Source organism: Corapipo altera, unplaced genomic scaffold (genome assembly GCF_003945725.1).
Source record: "Corapipo altera isolate COAL_440 unplaced genomic scaffold, ASM394572v1 0, whole genome shotgun sequence".
Taxonomy (NCBI): Eukaryota; Metazoa; Chordata; class Aves; order Passeriformes; family Pipridae; genus Corapipo; species Corapipo altera.
In genome coordinates this window covers 55,721,817-55,733,340 of record NW_020884872.1, presented here as the reverse complement: position 1 = coordinate 55,733,340, position 11,524 = coordinate 55,721,817, and positions in this window count along the sequence as shown.

Sequence of the window (11,524 nt, the reverse complement as noted above, 5' to 3'; positions counted from 1 at the left end):
GTGAGGTCAACAAAGGTTACATAGAGACCTTTGTTCTGTTCCCTACACTTCTCTTGCAGTTGTCTGAGAACAAACACCATATCTGTGGTACTCCTGTTGGCTCTGAAACCACACTGGCTATAGCAGGTATTAGTCTGTTCAAAATATTCTTGCCAGGATTTTGCCAGCAATGGAGAGCAGAGTAATACCATGGTAATTTGAACAGTCTGATTTAATTCCTTTCTTCTTATGAACATCTAGAAGACAATAAAATTATGATCAATAACCTACACTGTTTTATCAAGACTAAATGTTGGCAGACAAACCATTTTTATGGCCTAGACTAATTAGTGGATGAAGAAATGAGGTAAATGTTATACTGAAGGTCAGAGTCTCAGCTGGAGAAGGGAAACATAACCATATTGACTTCATCATACTTATTAAAGCAAGCTGAAGATCAGCATTTATATTTTGGAAGAGCATTTCTCCAAGGCTGAAAAATTAAATCAGATTTTTAAAAAACATTTCACATAACATGAAATCTGGGTAAATGTTCACCAAACTGAGCAATCTGGAATGCTTTCAGGTGTTGCAAAGATTGTTTCTAAAACGTATCTTATTTTATTTCCTGACTTTTTCAATAATCCAGGGAAGCTCCAAATTTTATTAATGCAGCCCGGTATACGCTGTGAATATTTGGGAAAAAAAAGAATAAAAAATATATGTTGAGTTAGGGAGAAAAGCTGGGGAATAATACAAATATAATATTTTTAGGGAAAGAAATTAAAAAATATTAATATTCAGAAAAAGAAGCAAACTGACAGCAGTAGTGCCATTTTTCTTGCACAAAGATCTAAGCCTAATTTTGTTTTGTGAATATTTTTTCATAAATTCTGTGTCTACTATGTACATGTTTCCATTTGAATTAAATTTGTTCAGTGGAAACATTTTCCATTCTTTTCCTCATATTATTATCTACTGAAAGAATTACTCAGTGTTGACATTACATAGTTACTGGCATATTTGTTAATATTCATAACTAAAAATATTTTAGTACATAGAATAAGAAAGAACAATCTTTTACAAGCTACAAGACAAGAGGTAAAATCTAGATGTGGACAATTGAGGAGAAAATGAAAGGGCAGTGACAAAATCCTGGCCAGCCTGATAAGCAATGATTTTGGTGAAAGCAATGTGTATCTGTTCCTTATTAACTCTGTTTTGAGGATATACCTCTGGTCTCAGGACAATGTTGGTCACAGGTTACTCCCAAGGTCAGTTTCTCCAACAGTGTGCTACATCTACACTCTGTCAAATCTTGGACATTACTTCAGCCTGGATGTCTGCAGAGAAAAATCCAGATGCAATCATCATATCATGATGATTTGATGCAATCATACAGACTAAATCAGGTTACAAGGATCCTCCAGTTCAGCTCCCCCTCAAAAAGCAGGACAATTTAGAGTTACATTAGGTTTCTCTAGGTCTCAACAACACTATATGCAGGCCGACAAAGTAATGCAGGTGGAAAGGGCACAGACTGTGCCACCTCTGACATTTCAGAGCTCTCTTGGTTTCTCAGGTAGATAGGACTTGAGATTCCCGGGTGCTCCCATAAAATCAATGCTTTTTGATATAAAGAGGTTACTTTTTTTGGCAGCACTGATAGGAACATCACAAGAAGGAACTGTTGTCATTGTGCTGCAGGCATAGCTAACCATAAACAAAGAAGGAAGGGTCATCTTCACCTGCCTAGATGTTTGTGAGAAAATAACTAGAAATATTTGCTACTGGAAACTCATGTGTCCAGATTTACATATAAGTTATATGCAGTATTACTCTTCCCATGCAACAGTTTGTAGTGAGAATGTGAGGCAATTATGAAAGTGAAATTTACTTTTTCTTCAGTGTATGCAACATTTATTTAAAGTGAATTGTTTCAGGGAACATATTTGCCAAGAAACTCTTTCAGGAGATTATTTAAGGAAAATGAGCACCAAAGAATGGAAATTATGGGATTGAATTCACTTAATTCAAATGGAAAATATCTTCTACCCAGCAGGTAATGCATATGTTTATTGCATTATAGAAATTACAGAGCTAGTTAAATTATTTCACTATTTTTGACATTCTGAAGATCTTTCCACTCCTTATGATCTGAAATTGATACTTTTTCTGCTTATTTTTACAATGTATTTCCACAGGTTTTTGCCAGCATTTTTATGATATAATTTTAGAAAATTCATGTTTATTAATAATCCATTTTCTTGCTGAAATTGGGGAACATAAGGAAAGCAACAATGTCAAAAAACATTTAAAAAATATTGATATATGAAGTTCCCAAAGTTTTAATAGGAAGTGCTGATACTGCTTGAAACATTCCCCCTTGTAAAAGTGTAGGCCATTTTTTCTGCAACATAATGGCACAGGATTTGCTAAGAGCTATCATAAATCATAGAATTGTGGAAAAATTCAGGCTGGAGAGGATCTCTGGAGGTCTTGTAGTCCAGCCTTCAGCTCAAAGCAGGGCTAGCTTTGAAGTTAGATCAGGTTGCTCAGTCTTGTCCAGTTGCATTTTGAGTACCTCCAGGGATGGAGATGTCACAGTTTCTGTGGTCAACTTGTGCCAGTGCTCAGCCAACATAACTGTAAAAATTTTTCCTTAATTTTGATCAGGGCCCAAACCAGGACACACTATTCCAGATGTATGTTCACAAGTCCTGAGAAGAGAGGAATAACCACTTTACTCAGACTGCTGCTTACACTTCTGCTAGTACAACTCAGTATGTGCTTAGCCCTCATTCCCACAAGGTCACAGTGTGAAGTCAGGTTCAGCAGGGTCCTTATCCACAGAGCAGCTCCCTAGATGATTGGCCCCAGTCCGTGCTGAGACAGGGGATAGAGTACCTCGGAGCAGGACTTTGCGTTTGTCTCTGTAGCATTTCATGAAGCCTTTTCTGATCCATTTCTCCAGCTTGTTTGAGTCCTTAGGTAACATCCAGTGTATCAGCCATTCCTCCCAGCTTGGTGTCACCAAGAGATTTGCTGAGGGCTCATTACCTTCTCCTGTCCATATTACTGATGCGTTCGTCACTTGTTAATCCATGCTGACTATTTGCAGTTGCTGTCTTTCCATTCATGTGCAGTGAAATGACTTGCATAAAGACTCGCTCCATAATTTTTCCAAGAACTGAGGGAAGAGTGACTGTCTTTCAGTTGCCTGGATTCTCTTCCTCACTCATTTTAAAAACTAACTTTTTCTCTTACTGTAGACACAAAGAGGCAGTCCTGCCTCAGGACATCTCTTTTCCATGGAGACATTTGGGCAGAGGAATCACATACCGTTGTGTAAATAATCAAGTCTGTCCTCTCCAATCTAAAAATATTCAGTTTCCTTGGGGGAACAGGGAGTTCGTGGGGCACAGCTTGTCAATGTCCCCAGACACGACAATGTCATCTATTAATCGTGAGTCTTTCTTTTTCTGATCCAGGCTTCTCTGTTTGCATGCAAACATATGCTCGGACTGAATAAGCGCAGACTGAATTTTGAAGTTGTTTATGAGAGCCTAAACATGTCTGGCACCTTTGCACAGGACAAAGACCTTGTTCACTGAAGCAGACTGGGTAGAGGAATGACTAAACATTCCTGTTAGGTCTGCTGATCAATGCCCCAAGCGTGGCTATTCCTCAGCACTTCATGTAAGCTTCGAGCCTGGGCCACATTTGAAGAAAAATCATAAAGACAGAAATGATGAGGGTGATGTGTTCTCACCCACTGTGAGAGAAGGAGATGGGCAGTTTCTCATTCCTCTCCAGTCCAGGAAGACGTGATGGGCTTGCTATGTTGCATGGAGTTGAAGAAAAGGTTGTGGGATTAGTCAGGTTTGCTTATTCCGTGTACTCACTATGAAGGAAATGCTAAAATAACAACTATTGGGTCTAGTAAAAGAAAACATGTTGTTTGCTTTCTCAGAGACTCTATGTGACTTTAGGCAAAATCCATGGAGAGGGGTTAGCAATCAGCCTATAAAAACGTTACAGCTTTATTCCATGCTTCCCTATGGCTGAGCACACTCTCACAGCAGGTCTCAGCCAGTTTGATCCATGAACCATTCAGATAATAAACATTTTATCTCCCCAAATAAGAATTATAACAACTCCTCTTTTCATTAAATGATCCTTCAGAAATGAAAGGAACTTTCACATCAGAGGGGTGTTTCTCTGCCATGACATTCTGTCTGGGCTCTGGGAACTCCTGTTTCCCTGTGAAAAGGAAGGTGGATGAGTGCTTGCTTCTAACACAGTGCTGACGACAGGGCTCAGCCTAGCAGCTCCCAAAGGAGCCTAAGTAGAAAGTGGCATTACCTCATATGTCACTGTGATATTTTAAAAGGTTGCATAATTACTTTGACTGTTGCACTCGGATCGGGTGACAGGACTATGAAAATTGAAATGTGTTTCAGAAACTGTTCAGATTTTATTTTTTTTCTTTTTCTTTTCTCTTTCTTTTTTTCTTCCCTTGTAGTCTGGTGTCCACAGCAACCTTAGCAGTTACACTGGGAGGGAAAGTCACTGAGGAAGGGAAGATATAGGTTATTTCAGATCCACACTTACCCCTGTTGCTCAAAGACCAAAGGAAGGGCATGTACCCACCTGATTTCCACTACTATGACGGGCATCACCGATGTTACCCAGCAGAGGCCAGCTTCTACCAGATGTGTCATAACTAGAGAGGGCAGCAAACATTACCATATTAGGCACCCCTTTGCCCTCTTTGAGGCAATGCCTACCAATCACTCCCTGAGAAGGCACATTTTGGAGGGCAGTGATGCCTGTCCTGCCCCTGAGGATTGCAGTCTGTGGCTAGAGGGGCACAGGGACCCAGTCCTGCCTGATCCCTACAAGCCTAATACCTGCCTGGGACATGCAGCAGGCTCACTTAGTGATGGCCCCAAAACTAAGATATGATGAGGTTACTCTGTGAAAAGTAAAATCAGTTCAGTGCAAAGATGAGGGGATTGAGTCAATCATTAGCAAATTTGCAGATGACACTAAGCTGGGGGGTAGTGTCGATCAGCTGGAAGGCAGGAGGGCTCTTCAGAGGGACCTGGACAGGCTGGAGAGTTGGGCTGATTCCAGTGGGATGAGGTTCAACAAGGCCAAGTGCAGGGTCCTGCACTTTGGCCACAACAACCCCCTGCAGTGCTACAGGCTGGGGACAGAGTGGCTGCAGAGCAGCCAGGTAGAAAGGGACTTGGGAGTCTGGATTGATAGGAAGCTGAACATGAGCCAGCAGTGTGCCCAGGTGACCAAGAAGGCCAATGGAAGCCTGGCCTGGATCAGGAACAGTGTGGCCAACAGGGTCAGGGAAGTGATTCTTCCCCTGTACTCAGCACTGGGGAGGCCACACCTGGAGTGCTGTGTCCAGTTCTGGGCCCCTCAGTTCAGGAAGGACATTGAGGTGCTGGAGCAGGTCCAGAGGAGGGAAACAAGGCTGGTGAAGGGACTTCAGCACAAGTCCTATGAGGAGAGGCTGAGGGAGCTGGGGCTGTTCAGCCTGGAGAAGAGGAGGCTCAGAGGAGACCTCATTACTCTCTACAACTCCCTGAAAGGAGGTGGTAGCCAGGTGGATGTTGGTGTCCTTTCCCAGGTAACTATCAGCAAGACAAGAGGGCATGGTCTCAAGTTGTGCCAGGGGAGGTTTAGGTTAGATATTAGAAAGAATTTCTTTACAGAGAGAGTAATCAGGCATTGGAATGGGCTGCCCAGGGAAGTAATGGATTCTCCGTCCCTGGAGATTTTTAAAAAGAGACTGGATGTGGCACTTAGTGCCATGGCCTAGCAACCATGGTGCTAGTGGATCAAGGATTGGACTTGATGATCTCAGAGGTCCCTTCCAACCCAGTTGATTCTATGATTATCTGATCCAGACTAAACTACTGTTGGTTTTGAGACCTCACAGGACCATAGTTAAGATGAGCACACTTAGAGGCATATGAGGATCTACTGAATGGTCTCAGCTTTTGCACAGATTTGCACAGGGCAGAGATGAAAAATGAGTTTCAAGACAGGCATTTCTCAAAGGCACGTAGCCCTTTAAGTGTTGTCTGCACTCCACACAGAAAAGAGACCACATTAAAAAGGCATTTAAACCCCTGAAAGTCTTAGACTTCTGACTTCAAAGGAGTTGCCTCATAGAACTATACCCACAGTAGCTGCCTCCTGATCATATGGTCAGGCATGAGGGAAATTCAGCTGATTTCTCCCTCAACTGTACAGTGAAGAGTGTTCTAAAATGTGAAATTGGAAAATTACAATGAGTTTTAATTTTTGTATGCCAAACAAATCAATTCTTTTTGCCCACTATATTTACTAGGAATGCAGACAGTGATGTACAAAATTAGTTTGGAAGATAGATATTAGTAAGTTTAAGTTTTAATTTTTTTCCAGGGATGTGGTGACCAATTAGACCTCTTTGGTGTCTTATCCAGAGTGAAGACAACCGGTCCTGGGATAATTTGGAAATAACCAGTCTGTTTTGCCCAGACATCTAAATGCAATGGAAATGGGACAAATGAAGGCAGCAAGGGTAGATTGGATAAATAACATCAAGATTTTTAAGTCACCAAAGTGAAGTTGAAAAAACCCAAAACTGTGGTGTAAAAAGTCACTGAAAGTTTGTTGCTTGGAGTTCCGAGGTAAAAGCCAAGAAAATTAAATGCTAAATTAATAAGTTGGCAGCAGCTTGGACATCTCTCTGAATTAAAAGGAACCTCTGGTTATTCCTCTGCTGAGGTTGTGAGGGAATGTAGGATGTGCTGATGCAGACAGTTTTGCCAGCTGTGCTTCTGGCTAGGACTCCCTCCTATGCATGGTCATCCTCATGTCCTGGCAGTGCTCTCCTCCTTGGAGCATCCTCAGCCTCACACATTGGCAGGGGCTAGCAAAGTACTGGGAAAACCTGAGAGGAACCAACAACTGGTTAAGTGACTACTGTTCTCCGAAGGGGTAGAAAGCTTAAGTTCAAGCCAGGCCTTTTAACAAGAAAGGACACTTAGTTTGAAGAAACTGCAGCACCATCCACAAGGATCCATGACAGCAGAAATGCACCAGCACTGACTGATGGCTGGTGGAGTTTTCTGGGATGTGAGTGCAGCTCGTTGAGCCAGAGGAAGAAATCAAACCTACATCTTTCATTTTTTAGCTGAGGGCATTAATATTGTGCTATTGAATGGAAAGTTAACTAACACCAATATATCTTTATTTATATTACTTTGATTGTAAGTACCCAGAAACTTAAATATTTAAAAAAATTTGAAGGGCTTATGTTCAGAAAGTGTCTAAACAAATTGTTTCTAACAGTTAAAAACCCCCATTCTTCATTTGTTTTGGCGAAAACAGTTTATTGAATTTGGTCAAAGTTCACAGAGTCATCAGCCAACCTTGAAATGGCAGGTGTTTTTATTGACTAGTGATTTACAAAAAGAAATATACTGTCTTCTTCCCAGGAGGCATATAATTCATTTGGGAGTTCATGGTAGATTTTCCTTTATTCTTTTCTCTCCTTTTCAGGGATTTGAACTTCCCCAGGAGACAAGTTGATAGCTTTTGTATTGCCTGTGATTTGGCCTTTCAAAGAGAGAGATTTCTAGCCTCCTGCTTTGGATAGGATCAGTACACCTTCCTTTTTGTTCTGTCTCACTCAGAGCAGGGGGCTGCTGTCAGCACTGGGGGGCTGTGAGTGCAGAGGCCAGTGACGAAGGGACTCTGAAATCATGAAGGCTGCAAAATCATTGTCAAGTTGGTGTTCTGCCTTACTTTACATGCTGTGTTTGGGCAGATTTGAAAGCAGGCAGAGCAGATTTAGTTACCTGTGTTTGACTCACACCATCTTCAAGCACATTAGGGAACTGACAGAACCAATCTAGATCCATGGCTCCTTGCCGGGGAAGCTTGCAATCTAGTTTTAGGGAATGGACTGAGAAAATACAAGGTGAAGTTGCTCAGAGACTCAGCCCTGTTTGGGCTCCTCTAAAACAGCCCAATAATTCCTTAAATTAACCCCTTCTGGGTGTCAATGCAGACTTTCAGTGTTGTCAGAGAGCTGATGTAAATGCAGGAGGGTATTTTCCTGGGAGAGTTTGCAATGTTAGAGAATTCAAGACAGAGCAATGGTGAAAACAGTTCTCTGGGTCTCTTCCCTCAAGCTGAAGTGAATCCCAGCCCAAGACCAGCCCAGGCAAGGAGCTAGCAGAGGGAGGACAGCATAAGCATAACATGGAGTGCTCTGGGGTGCTGGAGAAAACACCATCTCCTGATGCGGTAGCTTCTCCACATCGCAGTCCTATTTCATGTAGCACAAGGGCAAGGATCTTACCAGTCACATGCTGAGCACCATATGCGAGCCTGGTTACATTCACTCAGAGTCATTCAGCTGTTGATTACAGAAAGCCTCCCAGGAAAGCAGGTGGTTATCTTTAAAATGATCTTCATCCAGCAGAGCAAGGCTTTGGTTCAGTTTTGCTAGTGTGGAATACTCCCATAAATTTAAATCATATCAGGATTTGACTGTGTGTTTAAATATATGTAGCAATCATTTAAATCCTGTACTAACAAAGATCAGAACAGAGGCCAAGACAAGCTGATGCATGAGCAGTCATGTTGTTCCCTACCCAGTCCAAGAACTGGATTCCTTCACAAAATCCTCTGTGTGGCAGTGACAAAAAGATGAATCTTTGATATAGCTGAAGATAACACTCTGACAGCCTACTGAACAATAGTGAATTAGTGGTTATGAAGAGACCCTATGACATGGTTTCTTGCAATGCAATGAGTTGGACATGATGACCCAGAGCACACCTTCCAGCTTGATTTTTTTGTTTGCTGGTACAGATCCATGGGGAGATGTTCAGTGGGATTTGGGTTACTATTTTGTTTATAGAAAATCTCACCAATACCTTGCTATATAATGCACTTAATGTGTTGGAGCTATGCTTGAAAAAACAGGTCTAGATCATAGTATCTCTGTCTTTCTCATCAGACCAAATTGTCATGCCCCCTTTGTACTGACTGGATTAATAATCCCCCCAAACTCAGCGCAGTTACTTGTGGAACAAGCAGTGCCTAGTGTCCTGCCTTTGGCTACTTTGAGCATCCAGGAAACACTGCCTCAGCTCAGTGGTGGTGTAGTGGCCACTGATGCTGGTGCACTTGCCTGCCCAGCCCAAGATCAGACCAGAGAAGTCATGCTGGTGTTTACTGGAATGCCAGAGACTAACTACATAGCCAGTAATACTGATGACACTCTGAATCTCTGCAGGCTGTGTAGTTCATACAATGTTAATTAAAAGCACAGATGGGAAAGTTTACCAGTATAAGTCTAGTTTAAAAATTGAATAGATGGAATATCTGCAAATGGTATATCACACTCCTATAGCAGCTTTCAGAGTCCTTGTCCTTCCTTCAGGATAGCTGGTTCTTGTTCCATGAATTTGATTTGTTAGCATGTCTGCTGTCAAAAGGTCTGTTTCTTATTTTTGTTGCGTTATACCTTGAATGTGTCTTTTTTTGGCTACTTATGTTCTCGTTTCTGCACAGCAGCAGCCAAGCAGGGGCCCAATTCCTGGCCCTTGGATTTATTCTCATTGCTTTGATGGCTTGAGTCTGGTGCAGCTTGTATCACAGAGCACCTGGATGGCTGATTGCAGACATTTGCTGGCACTGCAGTTTCAGCTGTGGAAACAATTTTGCTGGCAGTGGAAGCCCAGTTTTGCTGGGGAGGGGCCCAGTTTAAAGTGTGTGAAGTCTCATCAGAGCTCTGTTATCAGACGCACTGGAACATTTTCCTCTCACTTTCTCGGTCCACCTTCTCTCACCCCTCCAAATCTTACTTCTGCTTCTTCTCAAAGTTCCTAATATATCTTTTCTGGCTTATTTTGCTCTAATATCTCCCCTGATTTTTTCTTTACTTATTAGCTCTTCCTTCACTGTGTTTCTTCACTACCTCCTCTATTTTCTCTGCCCTTCCTCTTAATGTCTCGGATGCCTCCCGTTTTTCTCCTCATGTCCACATTTTCATCTCTTCTCCAGAAGCTCCATAAATCACATCTCCATTAATGGAGCATATCCCTTGAAAAGGCAGCTCTCTTGGTCCTCAGAGTGGCTATGAGATGCAGATCCAGGTGGCATCATTGCTGTTAGTATTTTATTAACAAGCAATGCTGGGGACCCACAGTGCCAAGCATTGTGTAGCTGGGCAGGAAATGACACCATAAGTCCTCACGTAGATGAATTACAGCCTCATTCTTACACATCGGCAACTGAGGTGTATGGAAAATAAGGATAAATTTAATAAACTGTTTAGACACATAAAATTGTGAATACATTTTTTCTCCCCAGCCTGACATCCTTATCCACATTAACTCTCTAATTCCATTCAACATATTGATTTTACTGGGGTAGAGAAGTGACACCTATGCAGAAAACATATTAAAACTTGCTCTTGGTGTCCAGGTCAAGACCACTCAGAGAGTTCAAGACCATCCATTTCTCTCCACAGTCTCATGGCAGGGAATGAAAACTCAGCAGAATTCAAGGCAAGGAGAGACAACGGTGGGAGAAAAAAAGGAAACTTTATAACAGTCTGTCCTCATCATGCTGTATCTGACTCTGGTTCAAGGGTCTGGACTGAAAAGTCTGTTTTTCTGAGGCACAGTTAGAGCTGAAAACTGGAGTAAGGTCCTCGTATTCTGTGATATTTCAGTGCAACATTCACCAAATGCCATGCCAGCTTAACAGATCAATTGAGATGAAAACTGTAAAGATATAAGCATGAATGTCATGATTTGCATTCTCCTCTTTTGTGTCACTAATGTTTAGACTTAAGGTTTAATGTCATCTCCTGGTTAGCAGCTTTTGATGTGCCATAGGCTTTTCTGTCAATGTAAGGTTGTATTGTTTCCTGTGACTTGGAGGTCGGTTGGTTCTTGGCCAAGGGATAAGCAAACCTATTAAGCTTGAGAGCAGTGAAATGGTTAATTTGATAATATTTAACTTACCTAATCCTTAATATGCAGAGGTAACATACTCAAGAGTGGAGCAGGGCAGTGTGATCTCCCTTAGCTGTCATTTTAAGATGTCTGCGGAACCAGGAAGGCTGTGTATCAGTTTACACTCAGCTTCGTAATCTTGCATGGGGCTTGTTTGTGTCTCTTATGCTGAAGGCTGAATGTAAAATGAACATTGTTAGCCAAGAAAGCAAACATAGGGAACTATTTCCCAAGGCATTTTACTCTGTTTATTTAACGCCTCTGAACAAACCCCTTTCCACATCCTCTGAGCCTACTGGCCACTTCAGATAGCTCCATTTCCTGCTGGGTGAGTTTTTTCTGAAATGTTTATTCAGCTCCAGGAAATGATGATTTCCTGAATATTCCAAAACTTCATATTTTTGTTGTATCCCTGTTTATTTAATAATCCTACTTATCTTGCAAGTGTGCAAGGCACAGCAACACCTCTTGCAATGTAACTGTGAGGATGGAGTGAA